This window comes from Dasypus novemcinctus, chromosome 12 (genome assembly GCF_030445035.2).
Source record: "Dasypus novemcinctus isolate mDasNov1 chromosome 12, mDasNov1.1.hap2, whole genome shotgun sequence".
Lineage (NCBI taxonomy): Eukaryota > Metazoa > Chordata > Mammalia > Cingulata > Dasypodidae > Dasypus > Dasypus novemcinctus.
The window spans coordinates 103007442-103018026 of NC_080684.1; the positions used below are offsets into that span (position 1 = coordinate 103007442).

The 10585-nt window shown below is 48.0% G+C and overlaps 1 pseudogene; it reads left to right on the forward strand.

The window, feature by feature from the left end:
- Nucleotides 1–9200: 9200 nt before the first annotated feature.
- On the forward strand, nt 9201–10480 carry LOC101440160 (1-phosphatidylinositol 4,5-bisphosphate phosphodiesterase gamma-1 pseudogene; annotated as a pseudogene).
- The last annotated feature ends 105 nt before the right edge of the window (nt 10481–10585 follow it).

Below are 10585 nucleotides of genomic sequence, written 5' to 3' on the forward strand. Positions count from 1 at the left end.
ATCCAAAGACCCCTGGCCCCAGTACTGAGGGGTCAGTGTCTCTGAGAAGTGGACACAGCAGAGGGACTCAGCCCCAGACGAGTTCCAAGGGCAGCTCTGTCTCCACCCCGCTTGGCACGGGAGCTAACGAGCTCCCCTCTGGCTCGCTGAGGTTGGCTCTCTGTCATTTGCAGCCTGCAATCTTGATTAAGTACACCCACGAGCGGACAGATTTCAGTGTCAACTCTTTGGCGCCCTCCCCTAATGGGCGGTGGTCCCCTCCTGGCTCTCGCTTCTGCCCTCCAGGTGCCCACAGGGCCCCAAGCCAGCCCTGTTCCCAAAACGCATCCTTGGGCGCTCTTGCCATCCTGCCCACTCCTTCTGCTGCTACCGCCCCATTCCCACCTCATCCCTCTCCTCACGCGGTTAAGCTCGCGCCCTGCCCAGGTGTCACCTCCACCAGGGAGCGGGCTCCAACTCGACCCTCTGAGATGCCGAATCTCTGCTCCCTCCGCCTGGCTCCGGCAGCCTTCCAGCTTGCGCCCCGTGGTTGACCTGCGGCCTGTTAGCCTGATATCCAGGTCAAGTACCCCCACTCCTTTGCTTCCCTGGTCTGAATTTGGTTTCTGGCATGCCACCTAAAGCATCCTGACCACATAAACCATCTCAGCTAATCCCTGCAACAACCCCACTTTACCGATGAAGTAATTGAGGATTTGTGGCAGTTTGAGATTATTTGTGAATTCCAAAAAGAGATATAGATTATGTCTGTGAACAGCTCTGTTCCTCTGGGCATGAGCCCCTTTGATTGTATTCCATTCAGCTGAGATGTCTGATTAAATTACATTAGGATTAGGGCTTTGCTTCAACCACATGAGTACAGTATGACTCAGCGTTGAGTCCCAGCCCCCTTAGGGGCTGATAAGACAGGTTCTCACATGGAAGTAGACACAGAGAAGAAGAAGAGAGGAAGAGAGACAACTCATTAGATAGGGCAGAGGCTCCAGGAAGAGAGATGAGCCTGATAGTTTACAGCTGAGCGGACCTTGTGGCACGAACAGAGCAGCTGAGCCTGGAAAGAAACAAGCCCAGAGGACAGAGATGAGCCCTATGCCAGACTCCAGCTGAGATCAGAAGAAGCTGGGACCACCGAGCCTCAAGGGGAAAGAGGAAGCCTGAACCCTTACAGACACCACTGCCATCTTGCTCCGACACGTGGCAACAGACTTTGGGTGAGGAAGTACCTCTTTTTTTTTTTTTTAAACACTTGATTTCTTTTTTTTATTTCTCTCCCCCCTCCCAGTTGTCTGCTCTCTGTGTCCATTCGCTGTGTGTTCTTCTGTGACCATTTCTATTCTTGTCAGTGGCACCTGGAATCTTTGTCTCTTTTTGTTGCATCATCTTGCTGTGTCAGCTCTCTGTGTGTGCAGCACCACTGCTGGGCAGGCTGCCCTTTCTTTCGCACTGGGCAGCTCTCCTTAAGGGGCGCACTCCTTGCTTGTGGGGCTCCCCTACGTGGGGGACTCCCCTGTGTGGCAGGGCACTCCTTGCATGCATCAGCACTGTGCATGGGCCAGCTCCTCACAGGTCAGGAGGCCCTGGGTTTGAACCTTGGACCTCCCATATGGTAAGTGGATGCCCTATTGGTGGGCCAAATCCGCTTCCCAGGAAGTACCTCTTATGGTACCTTGAGCTGGACTTTCTATGGCCTTGTGACTGTCAGCTTCTACCTCAGATAAATACCCTTTATAAAAGTCAACAGATTCCTGGTACTTTACATCGGCACCCCTTTGGCTGACTAATACAGGATCAGAAAAAGTAACTTTGCCAAAAGCTGCACAGACGTAAGTGGTGTCTGCAGTTCGCACCTGGACAGGCCACCCAAAGCTCAGGACTCTCCCAAACCTTTGTCTTATCTGATTCTCAAAGCAGTCTTGTCCTGTCAGGTGGCCTGCCTAGGGTTCTTCCCAAGTCAGACATTAACAAATAGGCCTCAGAAGCACTAAGTGAATTTTCTTAAGATATGCAGCTAAACAGAAGCAGAGCCAACATCTGAGCCCAGGTCATCTGGCTCCAAATCCAGGCTCTCCTGGGCATCTGGGATCAGTTTTCACCCCTGATCTCCCACTAACATTTAGTGGAAGAGACAAAACTTGACCAGATGAAATGGCGGGCAGCGCCTGCCATCTGGGGCCATCTGGAATGTTGTCAAATCCTAGCGACCGGGGGAGCCTGGCCACGTCCTCGGCCTCTGGACACACTCCTGGATATGCCTTGGCACCAGTATCTTTGACCCCTTTGCCAACTCCCCCCCCATAAAAATTATCTTCCCTTTTATCCTAAGGACTAATTAGTTATTTTGTGAAGACGTAAACACCCTAGAAGACTCCATGGCCTACAATCGTCTCCACCACTGAACATTCTACTTATCTCACAGTGGGATGAACCTCAGAATGAACCCTCCATGGCGGGAAGAAATGCTAAGATTTCCCGTGTGCTCATTGGGCAGGCTCAGGGGACATATCTTCACACCAGCACTTCAAAGCGGCAGGCTCAGAGCTAATCGCCCGAGAATCAAAGCCCTGCTTCCCATCCTGCCCCGCCCTTCATCAGCCGATGACCTTGGAGAAGGCCTTCCCTTACCTGCATCTCATCCACCAGTGGGAGATGCAGCGTGCCTGGCCCGTCTCAAAAGGACGCTGTGATCCAAAAAGAAAATGAACTCGTTCAATAAGTGCTTGGTAAATTATGTATGTGGGAACGCTGTGTACATTATAACCAAAGGACAGCTGTTGTTACTTCTTCAGCAGAAGGCAATGAACACCTTGTTCTCTTGATATTCCAGATTTCAAAGGCCTACAGCACCCTCTGAGTGTCAGCAGAGGCGGGAAGAGCTCTGCGCAGTCCCACGTGGGGCTGTAGGTACACATTTGCTGAATTTTCAAAGGAAGGAACAAATGGTTAGCGACTACCTGCTACATATTGCCCATTCACATTTTTGTTTATTTAGATCACCGCTGCATCTCCAGCATTTTGAAAAGTACCCGACACATACTGTATCCCATCACATCTAAGAAGCTTCAGTTGTAACAAGCACCATTGTTGGCGGCAGACTTGGCCCAGTGGATAGGGCGTCCGTCTACCACATGGGAGGTCCACGGTTCAAACCCCAGGCCTCCTTGACCCGTGTGGAGCTGACCCATGTGCAGTGCTGATGCACGCAAGGAGTGCCCGGCCACGCAGGGGTGTCCCCTGTGTAGGGGAGCCCCACGCACAAGGAGTGAGCCCCGTTAGGAGAGCCGCCCAGAGCAAAAGTGCAGACTGCACACACGGAGAGCTGACACAAGAAGATGACGCAACAAAAAGAAACATAGATTCCTGTGCCACTGACGACAACAGAAACGGACAAAGAAGACGCAGCAAATAGACACAGAGAACAGACAACCGGGGTCGGGGGGAGGAGGAGAGAAATAAATAAATAAATAGATCCTTAAAAAAAAACAACACCATTGTCTATGTACCACTAAGAAAGAAGAAACTGATGACTAAACTCTGATATTCCATTAATAATAAAATATATCCCAATTCAAGAGATGAAAAAGTATGCATCTTGCAATCAATGAAATACAGTAGATGCATTCAAATAAATATTTCCAGAATGATTCTACACTTTTACATAAATTGCATTTTATCATTTTTTTTTTTCCTGTGTAGTTAAAACTATATGCTGCCTGGGCACAGGGATTGTGTCCTGTACTTGTATGTCAGCACTATGTCTCAGATATAGAAGGCATTTGAAATGTTTTCCTTCAGTGATACTGAAAGTAGATATTGTGAAAATCCGAGATTGTTTGGGAAAAAATTATTTCCAAAACCAGACACTCATCCCTTATTTGGACAAAACTATCAGCAGAGGTTCTCTGGGTAAGTAATATGTCTTATTCAACTTCGTGTCTCTAAAACCAGACAGTAAAGAGATTTACGAAAATGTAAAACAATGCTCACTAAATGTTAAAAAAACTCACTAAGTATGACCAATAGGTCATAAAAATATGCCATTTACATTAACATATAATGGACTCAGTACTGTTATTTTCAAATTAATTAATACATATTTTTTAAATTTCTCAGCTTTAATGTAAGTAGATATAATCCACATAAACCAAAGCTCTTTGGAGTCTTTATTTTTTTAAGCAGTTGTAACTGTGAAATTCTCACTCCAAAAGAAAAAATTATGTGTGTTTTTGCCTTAAATTATTAGAGTTCTTTTTCTGGAACAAATACTGAGCTTCTACAATGTGTTAAGCATGGATTCAAAATATATAGAGATGTAGATTATGTCAGATTTAGAATCCAGTAGCATCAGCTCTTTAACTAATTTCAGAAGAATGTGGGTAAATTAATGAACAGCTAAGCCACCAGGAAATAGAGGGAAGATGAGGATATTGCAGGGTCAGAGTTTTCTTTTTGTTTTCTTGTTACAGAAATTATTTTACCTAGAGAAGATGTTGGTTTACAGAAAAAAAAAGTAATGCTGAAAATACCGAGTTACTGTATAACCCCGTTACCACCACCTTGCATTAGGGTGGTACTTTTGTTACGTTGATGAGAGAATACTGTTATGACTGAACTGACAACCATAGCCCAAGGTTGATGTAATGGGTCACTGTGTTGTACAGTCCTATGGCTTTTATCTTTATTCTAGTAACATATGCAACCTAAAATTTCCCCTTTTAGCCACATTCAGCTACACAATTTGTGCTGACAATTCTGTTCACAACGTTGTGCTGCCATCACTACCATCCATTCATCCATTACCAAAATATCTCCTTGCCCCAAACAGGGGTGATGGGGTCTTCAATTTTTAAGAGCGTAAAGGAGTTCTGAGACCAAAATGCTTGAGGACTGCTGGTTTAGAGACAAACAATAAATAGGTAAATAATAATTAGGGGGAAGTGGATTTGGCTCAACTGATAAAGCATCCGTCTATCACATGGGAGGTCCAGGGTTCAAACCCAGGGCCTCCTTGACCCTTGTGGAGCTGGCCCATGCGCTGTACTGATGTGCACAAGGAGTGCCGTGCCACACAGGGGTGTCCCTGTGTAGGGGAGCCCCATGCACAAGGAGTGTGCCCCGTAAGGAGAGCTGCCCCGCACAAAAAAAGCACAGCCTGCTCAGGAGTGGTGCCGCACACAAAGAGAGCTGACACAGCAAGATGACACAACAAAAAAGAGACACAGATTCCTGGTGCCACTGACAAGAATGTGAGCAGACACAGAAGAACACACGGTGAATGGACACAGAGAGCAGTCAATGGGGTGGGGGGAAGGGGAGAGAAATAAATAAAAAATAAATCTTAAAAAAAATAAGTAATTAGGATGTGTCAAGCACCATGAGCTTATGTCAATCCCAAGGGAAGTTCTCCCCCAGAAGCTGAGTGCTAACAGACAAGAGCTGCAAAGCCTGCGGACGAGGGTACCGCACGGAGCGCACAGTCGGACAGGGAAGGGGCCTGGCGTTTCCTTAGACCTGATTAAAGAAAAAACAAACAAATCCCGTGAAACTGAATGGCAGTGAGCAGGAGACAAATTGCTAAGAGGACCAGACCTCACGGGTCTGGAGAACCATGGAACCGCTGGACATGCTAGAACCATCTCTCTGGTTGCTGAGCGGAAACTGTCCTGGACGGAGGCAGGGGGTGCCCGGTGCAGGAGCCCCAGCGAGAGAAGGCGGTCTGGACTGGATGGGCGCAGCAGAGATGTGACGTGCTCTTTAGAGCGCTTTAAGAGGGCCCAGGTATTGGCAATGCCCTTTAAAGACTCCCCTCAGCAGCCGGCTCCTGGCACACCTGTCCTCTAAGTCTTTGCTACTCAGCTCACTGCTGGGATTTGCAGTTCCTTAAGAGTAAGAACATGGATCAACCGAAAGGGTAAGAGTGACTTGCCGCAACAACCCGCAGTCAGCATCAGAGCCTGCACTGACACCGGGCAGCGGAGCTCAGCATCCAGGGAAGAAGCCTTTCTATGCGGGTGGGGCCCAGAGAGGAAGAGCAGTCCCGAAGGTGTTTAAAAACTCGCCTCAGGTGGACTATCCTACTGTTTCTTTACTGCGACCTTAATCTCACTCTCTTTCTCTCTCTCTCTCTTTTTTTTTTTGCTTGTTGTCTGCTCATTGTTTGGCCTTAATCATTTTTGAAAATGTAATTTACAGTTACTATTCCTGTTTTGTTCTTGAAAATAGTGTGAGCTTATAAAACTGTCACCATCCTGTCTCCTAATATCTCTCAGTACAGGACAACTAGCCATTAAAAGGACTGAGGCGACTCGACGTGGTTGCTGTGGAATTGTCAAGGGAAAAGTGCAAGGTATGGCACTGGAGCGGGTGGTGGGGGCTGGGGAGACAGCTCTTCACCAGGGCAGTTGGGCAGCATTAGTCACTCCCGTTTTAAAGAAAAAGATGCTAAGCCATGTTCCTCAAAACCAAGACACAAATACTGTTAGGGGGCATTTATTGAACGCTTAAAAGCGGGCAAGGAACCCTTCCAACTGATTTACCTGGATCATGAGTGTAGTCTTTTTTTTTCTTATTGAATGGACTTTATTTCTTAGAGCATTTTTAGGTTTACAGGAAAAATGTGCAGAAAGTACAGAATTGTCATATATCTCCTCTGCCCCATGGTTTCCCCTATTATTAACATTTTTCATTTACAGGTGTACCTAAAAGAGAATGAACGTTCACCCAATTGTGGAGAAGAAACGAATTTATTCATGATGTTGCAAGAGCAGGCGCATAACCTGAATAAAATGGCTGGTGAGCCAAGCAAGAAGACACAACATTTTTACCCTAAGTTTAACAAGCAGGTCCCTACCCTGCTCCCCACTGATTGGGTACATCAGTGGTTACAGCTTGTTCAAGAGGTCTAACTAATTTACATGAGTTCCCATTCTCAGTTACCACTCCCATTCCCCATATTGTGGTGACTTGGTAGTTGGCACCACTTTGAAACTTGGTGCTAATTTTCAGGCTTACATTAGAGCTCCTCCTCCTCATGTTTTTATCCACATAAGGAGTTAGTGCCACTTTCAAAGTTGGCACCAAACATTAGAAACCATGAGGCTGGTTGTAGTTCCTATTTCCCTGATCCCATGTCACCTTCATGTGAAAGCTAAACTTAACCCTTTTCTTACAAATCCCCCCTTTATTTTATTTTATTTATTCTTTAAAGATTTATTTTTTATTTATTTCTCTTCCCCCACCCCTCACCCCATTGCCTGCTCTCTGTGTCCTTTCATTGCTTGTTCTTCTGTGTCCACTTGCATTCTTGTCAGTGGCACCGGGATTCTGTGTTTCTTTTTGTTGCGTCATCTTGCTGCATCAGCTCTCCGTGTGTGTGGCGCCTCTCCTGGGTGGGCTGCACTTTTTTTGCACAGGGCGACTCTCCTTGCGGGGACACACTCCTTGTGCATGGGGTTCCCCGATGCGGGGGACACCCCTGCATGGCACGGCACTCCTTGAGCACAACAGCACTGCATGTGGTCCAGCTCACCAAATAGTCCAGGAGGCCCTGGGTTTGAACCCTGAGCCTCCCGTATGGTAGACAGACACTCTATTAGTTGGGCCAAATCCACCCTCCCCCTCCCTTTCTTTTAGACCCTTTTTAGTTTTCACAATTTAGTTTTTCAAATTTGCTAAGAGCTTCCTCACATTCTTCATCATAGAGATCTTCCTCTTTAAGGGGTACAAGTCGTTTTGCTTATTCTGCATGAGCGTCTGTTTGGTTAGGGCTATTTCAATGAGTTTTTGAGCTAACCCTCGGGCACATGGGATGATGTAACATCCAACTGCTATGAGTTTTCCAGCTATAATGATAAGGGAAGTCAGGATAGACAGTACAAACCTTTTCCATTTTCCAAACCAGCTTTCCAGCCATTCTGTGAGGGGGTTGTCAATGCCAGAATTTTCTGCCAATTCCTTGGATGCTGTTACACCCTGCAAAGCTCTGGTGATAGTCCTGTCTGGTGCTGTATTATTGGGGATGAATGTATAACAACTACTCCCAATCATAACGCAGACACCCCCTTTTCCATTTAGCATCATGTCCAGGGTCATCCTATTTTCCCAAAGCATCTAATAGCATCTAATTGTCCTGCTATTCCTTTGACTGCATCTCTGGTGTAATTAATAAATCTTTGCAGATTGGCTGGCTCAGGATCCCTCTTCCTATTGGTTAGTGCAGGACCCCTCTGTTTAGGGGTGCCAGGGCCAGTTACCTGCTCGCTCTTTCATTCCCCCCTTTTTCTTTTATGGAAGATGGGGTGCAGTTTCTGAGTCCAGCTACTTCCTGCTCTACAGAGTCATAATTAAAAGGGAGGAGGGTTTGGCACAAAGGGTTAAGCAAAGGATCTGGCAGCCTGATCCAGTTTCCCCAGGGCAGGTTGGAGTGCAAGCTGAGATTTCAGGGCAGCCACCAGAGAGAACCGGTGAGAGTGTAGAGTGGCTCCAAAAGCCACTCCCAGCAAGAAGAGGCAGAAGCAAGAGAGGCAAAACATAACTGTGTTTAAAGAAAGAGAGGGATATGCAAGAGGAACACAAAAACAACACTACACAGAAAGGGTCAGCAAGGAGAAGGTTAGGGCTCTCCAACATCAAGCAGAATTTTTCTGGAACATGAACTTGAGATCTTTGACAGCCTCCTAGGAATAGGTGGGGGCCTCCAGAATTTCAGCAGCAGGGCCCTGGAATCCTTGGAAGAGAGTATTTCTGGATCCAGCAATCTAGGATGGAGTTGAAGCATCTCTGTCTGAAATATATGACCAAAAATGAGAAACAGAGCTACCATCTGTCCAAGCAAAAATGTGGGGGAGCCCTGGACAGACCACAGACCCACTTGATGCTGTACTAGACAGCCTCATCAAAACCAGTGCAACAGGTGGCCTGGGGCCAATAAATGCTGAGGTGATAGCAGACGCTGCTGCAGCCCCGGCCTCCGGAGGTTGGTTTCAAGCAAGGTCATTGGAAGGATGTGCAAATTCATGGACAAGACATGCCCATCTCCAACTCCCACTCCAGAATATCATCTCACATGGGATGACATTGCGTGACACCCACATTTTATTTGCTGTTTGGTACCAGCAAAGTCAGCTGCCATCATTGCCCTCTGATCCAGTCACTGGGACAGGTCACGCTCTCCTGGCTCCCATGAGAGGGAGACCTCTGCTTTCATGTCTCTGGAAACAGTCACAGAAGCCCTGCTGACCAGGGACCAGTTCTCCAGTGAGTCCCCCCAGAGGCCTACACTCGCTACCTGCAGATAGGCCGCCGCTGCGATGAGCTGGACCGCTGGGATGGCCCTGAAGAGTTGCTGGTCATTTACCAGGGACACACACTTACCACCAAGATCAGCTTCTTGGGCATCCTGCACACCATCAAGGAGCACGCCTTTGTGGCCTCAGAGCACCCAGCCATCCTATTCACCAAGGACCACTGCGGCATCACCCAGCAGAGGACCATGGCCCAGCACTTCAGGAAGGCGCTTGGGGACACGTGTCTCACCAAGCCCATGGACACAGCCGCCCACAGTCTCCCCATCCCCAACCAGCCCGAAAGGAAGATCCTCACTGAGCACAAGAGGCTGGCCAAGGGCAGTGCCTGCGAGGAAGTTCCCACCTCGGTGATGCACGCTGAGAACAACGTCAGCAATTCCATCAAGAAGGGCATGCTCTCCGAAGCAGGATGTCTATGACTAAATACTTGGTACTAATGAGTTAAAGTGACTCAAGGTGTACCAGAGAGGAAAAGTACCAAAATAAAGAGGCCCAAGAGCAAAAAAAAAAAAAAAAAAAAAAAGAAGGGCATGCTCTACCTGGCCGATCCTGCCAGTAGCATACGCTTGTTCCAAAGATTAAGCTGTGCCTGTCTAAGTGTGCACAGCTGGTACAGTGGCCCACGAATGGGGCCCCCACTACTTTGTTCTGATCAGCAGCAAGATCTACTTACTCTGAGGAGACCAGCAGTGCCCAGGGCAATGAGGATGAGGAGGCGCCCAAGGAGGCCAGTGGCAGCACAGAGCTGCACTCCAAGGAGAAGTGGTTCCACTCCAAGCTCGGGGCAGGACGGGACAGGTGGCACATCGCCAGGCGGTTGCTCCCCAAGTAATGCCTTGAGGCCGGTGCTCTGGACAGCTCCTTCCTCGTGCATGAGAGGGAGACCTTTGTGGGCGGCTACACGCTCTTTCTGGCAGAACAGGAAAGTCTAGCGCCGCCATATTCACTCCCGGCAGGATGTCAGGCCCCCCAAGTTCTTCCCAACGGACAACCTCATCTTTGATTTCCTCGATGACCTCATCACACACTACCAGCAAGCGTCCCTGCACTGCAATGAGTTCAAGATGTGTCTTTCAGAGCCTGTCCCTCAGACCAATGCTCACGAGAGCAGAGTGGTGCCACACGAGCTTGACCAGAACTCCCCCTCCTTGGGCAGCCGTGGCTGTGCTGCAGCCTGATGAGGTGAGCTTGCACTCTGCAGGCACTGCACTTCTTGAAGAAAAAACCTGCACACCTTGGACAGTCTCCGGACATTCAATGACAAGAGTCCTGAGGAAGTATTT